The sequence below is a fragment of the Zosterops lateralis genome (assembly GCF_965231275.1).
Source record: "Zosterops lateralis genome assembly, chromosome: 16".
Taxonomy (NCBI): domain Eukaryota; kingdom Metazoa; phylum Chordata; class Aves; order Passeriformes; family Zosteropidae; genus Zosterops; species Zosterops lateralis.
Genome location: NC_139776.1, coordinates 14,558,923 through 14,570,659, shown reverse-complemented (window position 1 = coordinate 14,570,659; position 11,737 = coordinate 14,558,923).

Below are 11,737 nucleotides of genomic sequence, written 5' to 3'. Positions count from 1 at the left end.
ACAGGGACACAAACCTTGGCAGTTTTTCTAGGAAAGCCAAATCCAGGTGCTGGGCTTGACTCTCACTGTGGTGATGCAGAAGATGACCAAAAAGGTGCCCAGAGACGAGGCACTGCAGTCCCCAGAATGGAGAGATGGGCACTGCAGTGCCCCTGAGACCCTGCTGTGCCACCTGCCACCACCCAGCCAGCTGGGCTTTTTCCTGCCTGGGGGTTACATCCTGGGTGCCTGGTTGTGGCAGAAGCATCATGCTCTCCTCAGATGTGCCCAGCAGCCCTCCTAGAACCTGTCCCAAGGAAGAAAAGACTGGAGAGATGGAGAGGCACAGTACAGGCAGAGAATAAGAGGACTGTGTTCCCTCCAAGGTCCTAGGGGATATCCCAACAGACAGAAGAATGGAAAGCCTGGGAAGATCAGCAGACCTCTAAATTGGGTACAAACCCTCATCACCTTCCCACTAGCTCCGTGCCTCAGCACTGCAGAAGGAATTGTTAAAGCAAAGGGACATGTCCTGGGACAGCCAAGCAAGGCATTCACATCTGTTCCCACAGCTCACCTGTCTTCTACACCAAAATACCCCTTTCCTGATTTCTTGCTGCTGCTGGGCTGTGAAATCAGAGCCCAAGCCTGAGACAGAGGTGAAGCACGTGTGGCTTCACCCAGCCCAGGAGGCCTCTGTTGTGGCCCGAGGGACACCTCCCCACCCCAACCCCAATTCCCTGGGCTCAGAGGTGTCTCTGATGTGGCAGGTCACTGCATGATGTGACTGTGCCAGGATGAGCTGTGGCAGGGCCAGGTGCCACTGACTGCTCTGCACAGTCACTGCAATGGCACTGCCTGGCCCTCTGGCAGCTCTCTCCATGGCAAAGGGAATTCCAGCACTGTGAGCCCATGATCCAGACAGCAGAGCCACCAGCACAACCAGGATCCACACCAGGACTGCCTGCAGTGTCAGCATCCACCTGTCTGTCACCCTCTGTTGCTGTCCTGCTGTAACGCCACCAGTGCTGGGATGAGGGACAGCACCACTAGAGCCACTGAGGGACACCATGGAAGCCACCAGCACCTTCTAGGAATGCCCCCAGCGCCCTCCTGGCTGCACAGACACCACCACATGCACCCAGCACCCTGTAGCAGCAGCTATTGGGATGGAAGTGCCTGTCCAGAGCTGACATCACCTGTCACGTCTGTGCGTGTCACCAGTGCCCTCAGGGTGCCTCAGGCTCCCAGGAACAGCCCAGTCCTGGTACCTCCTGGCACATCCAATGGGTGGGAGAAGCAGTACCTGGATGCCAGGCCTCCCCTCACCCAGCAGCTTCCTCCAACTAAAAAAGGTCATTGATGCTGTGGAAGAGGAAGCATTTTGGTGTGGAACATTGTTTTTGCCTTTGCATGTTGTTCCTGCACAGAGAAAATGGCACCATAATGGCTTTTAATTAATATCAGCATCAATGCCCAAGGAAATGCAAATGAACAATTGTGTCACCAGCACAACCACCTGATGTTACTGACTAGCCAGACACCTCCATTGTCCCTCTCCCTCCCACCATGCAGACACCTCCATTGTCCCTCTCCTCTCACCGCCACTGTCCCCCTCTTCCTGCCATTCTCAGGGCCAGGGTGCTCATGGCTGTGGTGTAAGGGGGTGGGATGGAAGCTGATGCATGGAAGGACAGGAGAGGTGTGGTAAGCTCAGGGAAGGGGACTGCGGACCAGTGGAAGGGTGAGAGAGCAGGGGCCAAGCTGGAGCCTTGATTTTCCAGGCAATGAGGGCACAGGATGCCAGAGGAAGCATCCAGGGCCCTTCTCTGCTCAGGGGTGTCTTGCTGATGAACGGATGCCTCTTCAGTTTTGGTGAATGGGGTTGCAGATGCTCTGCAGCCAAAGCTCACTGGAGAATCTGCTGGTGATATTGTCCTCTTGGTCTAAGGGAGGAGGCCACAGCCTGCCTTGCTGCAGCCTGGGTGGTTCTATGTGGCTGGAGAAGGCATTGAAGGGACAGATCTGGTGCTCCTGATCCCACCTGAGAGGTGGCTGCAGGTCAGTGATGAAATATGAAGCATCAGTGTTTGCAGGGGGCTTCTGAGGAAGGCAATGAGGTTTCAGCCAAGTGAGCAGATGAGGAAGGCAGGGTGGTCCTTCTCTTTCTGCCACTCCAGGGCCACACTGGTGTGTCACAGCTGGAGCAGAGCAAGGCCAGTAGAGCTGGAGAGCTGCAGGTGCTTCTGGGATCTAATTCTAGGGAAAATCCTGTGGAATGTTACAGGCTCAAACAGCAGCATTTTGGGTTGGTCTCTGTGAGAAGAGTGGTCCCTTCTCGGCTGGGCTGTCACCTCCTGCTCCTTCCTGCTTCTCCTCCAGACTTGGAAGAGCCTCAGCAAACCACCCACAGCTGCTTTTGGTAAACGTGAGAGGAGATGAAGCCCTCATTCCAAGGAACAAGCACAGTAACCTGGCAGCCAGCCCAGTGCTGGATCCAGAGCTCTGCAAAAAGGCTGTGAGTCCCTGTGGGATCTCAGGAGCAGAGCAGCAGCTGCAGGGATGGGGGGATGAGCAGGTCTGGCACAGGGGCAGAGAGGAAAGGGCAAGGAGCAGAGCACAGCCCCACAGGGCCCAGCTATGGCAAGGGCTGCTGAACACAGGGCTCCTTCCTCTGCTGACACCTCTCCTGCTATTGCCCTCTCCTGCTCTTGTCCCCTCCTGCTAGTGTCTCCTCCTGCTCTCATCCCCAGAATGAACCCCCTCTAACACTTGGATTTACAGACTGTAAGCTCAGGTACAGACATTGCCAACCCTTCTGAAACAGGCCATAACACCATTGTGTGCAAATCCAGCATGAGAACTAATGAAAATAAATATATGTGTGATCTTGTACCTTACTCTTTGCACCCTTTCTCTGGATAAAACAAATGCACTGAGCTTATTTGTATGTCCCAGAAAGAATCACCTGTTACATGGAGGATGTTTGGGGGCTTAGCTGGGAGCAGCACCTCCAGGGAAGGACAAGATGCTGCTGCAGAGAGAGGGGAGATCACAGGCAGGTGAGATAGCTAAGCATAAGGGAAGAGATATGTAGACAGGATTAAGATCCTTCTAAAGAGGCATGGAAGGAAAAATCTGTGTGTGAAAACACCAGAGGGAACAATTGAGCAAAGGTGGGAAGAGTGGAAAGTCCTGCTGAGCTGTGAGGAAGGTGCCCCGCTCCCCAAGTCCAGAAGGCTCCCGCACAGATGCCTTGTCAGCAGGGTTCTTTTGGGGCAGGGAGCAGGGAAATGAGGTTACAGCACATGGAATGGGCTGCTCCTGTCCCTCTCTCCTGACAGGAGGCTGTCCTGAACACAAGGAAAACACACACTGATCCTGCTGAAGATGGAAGTTGAAGTCAGCAAGAAGCTGAGGCAAAAGGTCCACCCTCACAACTCCCAGAGGTCAAACCCCACATCACTGTCAGCTGAGGGGAACCTTGGGGACAGAGTGGGGACCTTGCAGTGGCACTTCTTTAACTCTATACACAGGGAGACCTACCAGACCTTGAAGACATCTCCTGAAGGAGAAAGACTTTGGAGAGAATGACTTTAAGTACCTGAAATCTGATTCATTTGATGGAAACGTCACCCTCCCTTCTGCTAAGATATTAAATTTGCTGCCACCAATTTACTAAATAAGCACAGAGATAATCTCTGATCTACTCATCTGGTTCAGATCAGGCATCAGACAAAATTATTTCACTGAAAGAGTGTTCAGGCACAGGAATGAGTTGCCCAGGGAAGTGGTGTGGAAGTGTTCAAGAGCCACCTGAATGTGGCACATAGGAATGTAGTTTAGGGGTGACTATGGTGGGACTAGGATGATGGCTGGACCTGGTGATCTTGAAGGTCTCTTCCAAGCTTGAGGACTCTGTGAGACAGGAGCATGGCCAGGCCAGCAGCCCTGGAGGGCAGGGGAGGGCACTGTGGGTGGGGGTTACCTGTTCCTGGCACGGGAGCAGCAGCAAACAGCCCTGAGATTCCTGGTGTAGGGAAGGGGGAAGGAGCTGGATGGAGCAGAGCTGAGTCTCTCCCTGCAGTGAGGCAGTGAGAGAACTGTGACCCCAGCAGGGAGGACAGATGCTCCTGCTGAGGGACCCCAGTGGGGTGGCACATCCCCTCAGGGCCCATCATGGGGTGTTTGTAAAGCTGGGCAGCATGGAATTGTGAGGAGGGATTCTGCCCTGGTGCCGCACTGGCAGGGATGGCAGGGACCTGTGAGATGTGTCCTGTAGTGAAAGACTTTCCTCTGAGAGCATGGTGGTGTGGGACAGACCCAACAGGACCTGAAATAGTGAGGCAGAAGAACAAACAGGAGGGACTGGAAGCCTTCACCTGTGTGACATTGTGATGTGAAGAATAAAACTGGTCCATACAAGGGCGACTTGGAGAGAAAAAATTCTCTAAGTGCCTTCCCACCAAAGGCAGGCAGCCTGGATAACTCGCTCTGCTCGTATATGGACAAGGATCTGGCCTAGTTGTGCTCCCAAAATCTGACTGGGAGTGTCACATAATTGGAGTGTTAAAACCAGCAAGTGTTAAAATCAACAACTTCAGGGAGGAATGAGGGCGCAAAGGGACATCAGATGTCACGGCAGGCAGGGTCAGCAGTTTGAGTCATACCCACCTGCAAAGCTCTCAGATCTGTTCCAGCAGAAGCAGAAGAAGGTGCAAGAATGGGCCTTCCCCAGCCTGGCAGCTGCTCCGCCTGCAGCTCTGTGATCAGCAGGGAAAGCACGTTCCCTTGCTGTGGGAGAGACCTGTGCAGAGCACTGCATCCCACGTTGTGCCCAGCATGGATGTGCAGGACACGGTGGCTCAACAGCTGGACACATCTGTACAGGATCATGGCCAAATGTGTCCAACAGCTGGACACATCTGTACAGGGAACCCTGGATCCTGCTCCTGCCTGGGGTCAGGAGGGAGACAGGCTGCTAAGTGCCCATGTCCTGACCATGCTGGGAACCCACCTGCTCTCCTGTGGAAGGAACACCTGAAGGATCTGTCCTTGCTCCCTGTCCCTGACACCCCTGACACGCCTGACAAGGGACAAAGGCCAGCATCTCTCCTTGAGGCTGGGCACAACCTGACACAGCCCCACCAAATTCAGCAAAAAATTCCTAAACCAGGTCAGCCACACCACTGCAGGTGTCAGAAAGCCCCATGCTCATGTTGTTCTGTTGAGAAGCCCTTAACCTTGTTCCTTCTCTGGCTCTGGTAGGGAAGGGACAAAGAAGCTCCTGGTGTGACGCCTGGGAGAACCCGCATCCCCCACTGGGTGCCGCGGAGCTGGGAACACCCTGGAGCAGGTCCCTGCTCTGTGCTGATGGCCCGAGCCCGCGCTGGCCGGGCCACCAGCTGCACCTGAGACTCAAGGGATAGAGCCCGGCCGCGGCAGAGCCGGGGAAAGGCCGGCCCCGCTGCGCTGAGCTGTGCTCTGGGGCTGGGCTGCTCTGCCCTGGCTGCTGTCACAGCGATGTCACTGCCCGCCGTGCAGCAATTCACGGCGGCTCCGCGGGAGGCGCGGGGCTGGTGGCCACAGGGTAGCGCTGGTGGCTGCGGGGCCGTGCCCGGGGAGGGGACGTGCCGTGCCCGAGGAGGGGACACGCCGAGCCCGAGGAGGGGACACGCCGCGCTCCTCGGGGCTGCCCCAGCTCCGTCACCGCGGAGCTGCCGTGTCCCCTCAGCAGTGCGGAGGATGCTCGTGCTCTGAGAGTAGGGAGAGCTCTGCAGGTGCTGCCTTTAACGATTACGATGAGTAATTCCCTTTCAGTCCTTTAATCAGTCACTTTTAATTAGCGTGCCAGTTGTTTTTTCCTTAGCAAACAGCTCTTTCAATGAGGGTTTTCGCTGCATCTGCTGGGTTGGGAAAACACTGCTCCCTGATGGGGCTGTGTGTTCATTCCTTGGCAGGAGCTTCCTCCTGTGGGAGGCTGTGGGACTGGGCTCACGTGCCGAGCATGGCACAGGTCCTGCTCGTCCCTGGGAAGCCCCTTGCTGCTGAGATGGAGGCATTCCTGGAGGTACCCTGTGCTGGTGGCATCCTGGGCATCGCTTTTTCCAGAGGTCCTCTTGCAAGCAAGGACATCCTCTTCATCCACACCCCTTTCAGCCTTTTTAATTTCTCCTTTGAAACTTCCTTAGCTCTTTGATTCTGGTATCTCAGGGCAGCAAGCTCACAGGAGAATTTTGCCTGTGGAAGAGGATCCCACCTTGATCCCCTTGGGATTGTAGGGAGCAGAGTCCCCAAAGTAACCACTCCCAGTGTGGGGTAGGTTCTGCTTCCCAGCTCCAGCCCCTCTGACAGACAGAGTGCCCTCAGCTGCAGAGGTTTGTTCATGGTGCAGGTGTTTCCCTGCTGCTCTGGACACCTGGACACTGCTGGCTGTGGGTCACTCAGCCCCAGATTGAGAGCAAATACCCCAGTGTTCCTTCCCCTCCTCATCTCCACATCTCTGAACTCCTGAGCTCATCCTACATCCATGTCAACATCCAGCTCCTGGGCCAAAAGCTTTGCTTTCATTTTCCCTTGAATAATAGCCTACTTTTGGATGGGTTTTTCTCTCTCCCTGGGTCTGGTTCTTCTCTCTCCCTGGGTGGGTTTTTCCCTCTCCCAAGGTGGCCTTGCCCTCTGCCCTCAGAGGACCCTGTCCCTTGCTCCTTTGCCCTCTGGAGTGAGGGAAGCTCTGTCTCTCCAAGGGGCCCCAGCCTCTTCCCTTTTCCTGCCCAGGGCAGGATGTCCAGGCTGGCCCAGCTTCCATGAGTCACCAGCAAATCCCAGCTTCCTTCTCAGGGCCCTGGCACCAGAGCCCTAATTACAGTGCAAGACTAGCGGAAACAAGCTTATTATTTACCAGGCTAATGAAAATTAATCATGCTTCCCCCTCCCTTTCCTGGGAGAACAGTCACGGCCGAGAAAGCAGATTATAAAAGCATTATGGGTGACTGCAGTGCTGGGCTTTGGCACTACCTGAGGGCTCTGTGAGGCTGTATGCTGTGCTTGCAGGTCACCTGGAACTCAAGGGTTAAAGCTGCCCCCAAGTGATGCCTGTTCTCCCCCCAATCTGCTGCTGGCAGGGGCTGGGCACAGATGGAGCCAGAGCCACTGCCAGCCAGGCTGGAGAGCCCTGCCCTGCTTGTCCAGGCAGCTGCTGTTTCCCTTGGAGCCTGAACCCTTCTGGCATCATCTGTCTCCTTGCAGAGAGCAGTGTGGGGTGCAGAGGGGTCCCAGCCCAGGGCAGTTCCCAGCACAGCCCAGTTTGCTCCATGCAGGCAGCCAGTGGCTCCAGGTTGCTGCACAAGGCAGAGATGGGAAGCAAGGCTGTGTGTGAGGCTAGATGGAGGAAAACACAACAAAGACTGGTTCATGCTGCACAGATGTGGAAAACCATCCTGTACCCACTGGAGCCACTGGTTCTGGAGAGAGTGCTGCAGCAGAGGGATGAACTCTGGCAAAACCCACCATCCTCACTCAAATTATCACCCCCACTCAAAATACCACCCTCACTGAGGGGTGACCAAGGCACAGGATGGGGCAGGTCAGCCTGGGGACAGGGAGAGAGCTCCAGCCTGTTGAGCTCTGCACAGTGCCCTGTGCCTGCCCCTGTGCTGGGGAGGGAGGTCCCATGGATGCAGCACTGCACACCCAGTGTCCTGAGCTGAGCCCAGAGCTGCCCAACCTGCCTGCCTGGCTGACAACAGCCCTGCTTTTCCAGGCTTGAAGATCTCCACATCCATGATCAGCCTCTCTCTCCTTGAGGCTGCACGGGCTGCAAATGGGAAAAAGGCAAGGAAGGAGAAGACCGATTGCCTGGATCAGGATCTGGGATGGAGGGAGAGAGGTGAGGACCAGGTTCCAGGGCTAGGCTGGAGAGCTGCTCCCTGCCAGGCCTGTCCAGGGCAGTGTTGCCCACCACAGTAATTAACTGTTGCTGTGGAGAAGACAGGAAAATGAGCAAGAGGTCAGTTTTCCATTTCCCAGTTGAGTATAATCAGTTCCAAGCACACAGCCTGAAAATAAATCTCCATCAGGCTTGTTACCTCTTAATTAACATTACCAGCTACAACACGTCCTCCCCAGCCCAGGCACAGCCCCTATTGATGTACAGTGAGATGGAGCCAGGGCTGGGCATGGCTGGTGGGAATTCTCCAGTTGGAAATTCCAGCCCTGCTGTCCAACATGCTGGACTTGCCCTGCTCAGACAGGAGAGCTCTGCTCCAGGGTGGGGAGAGCTGCTGGGTCCCCCCAGAGCCAGCTGCTTTGGGGGCAGCTGGCACAGACAACTGAAAGAAAGTTGGTGAAACAACTGGAGTTTGTTTCCCTTTTGCATAGATTGGAATAAAGAAGAAAAGAAGATCCTGTGAGTGAAACACTAGATTAGAGGGATGGAACCTCACCTATGAGGAAAGGCTGGGAGTGTTCAGCTTGGAGGGCTGAAGGATCCAGAGAGATCCCAGACCCCCTCCCAGTGCCTAAAGAGGCACTAAGGGAGCTGAAGAAGGACTTTGGACAAGGGCCTGGAGGGACAGGATGCAGGGAATGGGTTCCCACTGCCAGAGGGCTGGGATGGATGGGCTATTGGGAAGGAATTCTTCCTACAAGGGTGGGCAGGCCCTGGCACAGGGTGCCCAGAGAAGCTGTGGCTGCCCCTGGATCCCTGACAGTGTCCAAGGCCAGGCTGGACACAGTTGGAGCAGCCTGGGACAGTGGGAGGTGTCCCTGCTCAGGGCAGGGGGTGGGACTGGATGAGCTTTAAGGCCAAAATTTCCATGATTCTATGGTTCTCTGCTTTTTGATCTCCTCCCCATCAGTGATTTCCCTCCCAGGCTGTCCCCTCCCCTGGTCTCACCTGGAGCAGACCTGTCCCCCCCAGATGAGCTGGCACAGGAAGGGCACAGGGGCTGCCACCATCAGTGAGGGGAGGAAGGAGATGGGAGGAAGGAATCCAGTTCTGCTCCTACCACCCTCCCACTCGGCACTTCCCTCCAAAGCACTATGCAAACATTAGCTAATTAATCCTCCAACACTCCTGGGAGGAAGAGACATCGACAGGGCTCTGTTCTAGACACCTGATAAACACAAAGGGTTGGAGGAGATGCCAGACAGGCAAAACCTGCAGGTCACGGCAGTTCCCCTGCTCTTTCTGCTGCTCCTGGCAAGGCTGGACAGGCAAGGGATGTGCCAGGAATAATCCTGTGCTCCAGGATGGAGGGTGCACAGCCACAGAGGAGGGCGGTACAGGGCAGAGCGGGGACTGTGGCAGAAATATGAGAGAGGGTAAAACTAAATGAGAATAGGAAGAAGATGAATCCTGTTGTCCTCACAGAAAGGTAGACAGACAGACATACAGACATTCTGTTTCCAGTTCCAGCTTTAATGGGATTTTGTAAGTATCATGGAATGAGCTTAAATGGAAGGAAACTCTGACACTGCTGCTGAGGCATCCTGGAGAGGAGTATTGAGAAAAAGCACTTTGACTTAAAAAAAATAGATTTTGACTTGCGCAGTTTGGCAAGTGAGTTTCCCAGAGGGTCTGAAAAATCAAACTGTGGGTTTCCAGCCTTGAACATCCCCAAACACTGCACCAGTTCTTGTGTCCTTTAGCTGAACTCTTTCTTCTCCACCCTCGTGTTTACCCAGGAATGTATCAATAGGCAGCTGCTGCAGCCTCCTCCTTTCAAACAAGCCAGGGATCCCTGGGATTTGCAGCCTGGCCATGATCCCTCACGATCAGCTTCTCTGGAATCCTGCATTTAATGCTTCCTTGCCTCCATTCCTAAACCCTCCTGGAGCTCTCTGTGTACCAGGATCCCACTCCCTGTGTACCAGGATCCCACTCCCTGGTCCATAGGGTGTGCCCCGCATCCAGAACTCCCACAGCTAGCTCTTGGGAAGGACTCTGGCTGCAGGAAAATCCCCGTGCCAAGGGATGCAGATCCATCCAGGGAACTCCACCAGTGCCCCTAGGGCTGGCTGGGGACCTGCTCACAGCCCTGTGCCCTCTTGGGTTTCTCCAACCTGCCTGTTCTGGGGATCTCCAGCGGGGTGAGATCTCCAAAGCCCAGCCAAGGTCCGGCTGTTTTCCTGGGAGCTGAGTTCAATTGGTCCAGTCCAATTGTTCCAAGGAGAGACTTGCCTGCTGTTCCTGAAATCAGAGCTGCTGAATGTTTAAACACAGCAGCATGTGAAAGCAAAAAACAAGAGACCTGGGGCTGTTCCCAGTCACTGCCCACAGGTCTGGAGTCTTGGGTCTCAGTCCCCTGGTGGGGTTCTTCTGGAGGTGGAGAACTCTGGCAAAAACCTGCCCTGGCACTGGCTGGATTCTGGGCTGGGCTGGACCCACCTCACACAGACACAGATGCACTTGGCAGAAGGGGATGTGTTTTGCTCTGGTTCCCTGGCACACAGAGGCAGATTCCAGGATAATTCCTCCTAGGGGTCCTGCACCAACCTGCCACAGTGGAAAAGCTCCTTGAAGGTTTCTGTTCAGCCACCACTGCCCAAGGACACCTCACTGCTCCCCAGAACCACAGGAGGGTTTGGTTTGTGGTGCTTTCCTCCCGAGGCTCCTGGTCTGGTACAGCACAGGAGAATCCCAGTGGCTACCAGAGGGGAAAGGGAAGGTGGTATGTGCAGGGGTGGCAGGACAGCCCTCTGCCCAGGATGGTAATGCTGAACCTCCAAAATCCTCAACAAACGAGGGATGAAAACCCAAGTCCTGATGTTTCCAAAGAAAAACCCAGCCAGGAGGGACATCTGCCCCTGGCTGCCAGCACACAAAGCTCAGAGTACCTGAGGCCCTTCTCAGGGAGCTGTGGGCTCTCCTTTCTCTCTGACAGGATATTTTTTAGCAGCTTGATCCCATTCTTGCCATTTCCTGACCTGAAGCACACCTACCTCCAGCAGCCATGGTCCCCAGGCACCAGCCAGGCCCAGGGCAGCCCCTCTGTGTCACCTGGGCAGAGCCCAGCCCAGGACAGGGGCTCAGCAGCAGGGGATACAGGAAATAAGAAGGGATACAGGAAATAAGAGGGGATACAGAAAAATAAGAGTATTTCCCAGTGTGGTTCAGGGGACTCTATCAAGGACTTTGAGTGCTAAAGCCCCCCATTTACTTTCACACAAATTGCCCAGAGAAGCTGTGGCTGCCCCTGGATCCCTGGCAGTGTCCAAGGCCAGGTTGGACAGGGCTTGGAGCAGCCTGGGACAGTGGGAGGTGTCCCTGCCCATTGCTCGTGGCTGGTTTTAAGATCCTTTCCCACCCAAACCAGTCTGTGATCTCCTCTGCTCAGTTCAGCCCCTGCTCCAGGTGCCTGTATGGCAGTAATGCCTCCTGCAAACAGCTGGGAACAGTTGTCCCCTCACCACAGAGGGGGAAACTGAGGCAGGGCAGCACACCCAGACAGGTCTGCAGTGCTGCATGCAGGTGTGCAGCTTCCCAGCTCACTCAGTGTCCCCGTCCTGCCAGCCCAGGATAACAGAAATGTCCATTTCAGTCTCTTATATGGCAAGTAATGGGAAAAATGCAGCTGTGGGGTGGAGCCCTTGGAGTGTCTGCAGCTCATGGTGGAGCAGAGCTGAGGCCAAAGGTGGGAGGCTGAGGAAAGCCCAGGGTTCTGCAGCTGAAAAAGGTCTGAGTTACCCACTCCAGGACAGTGATCTGGGGAGGGGATGGAATCACAGAATCACAAACCCACTAGGGTTGGAAAAG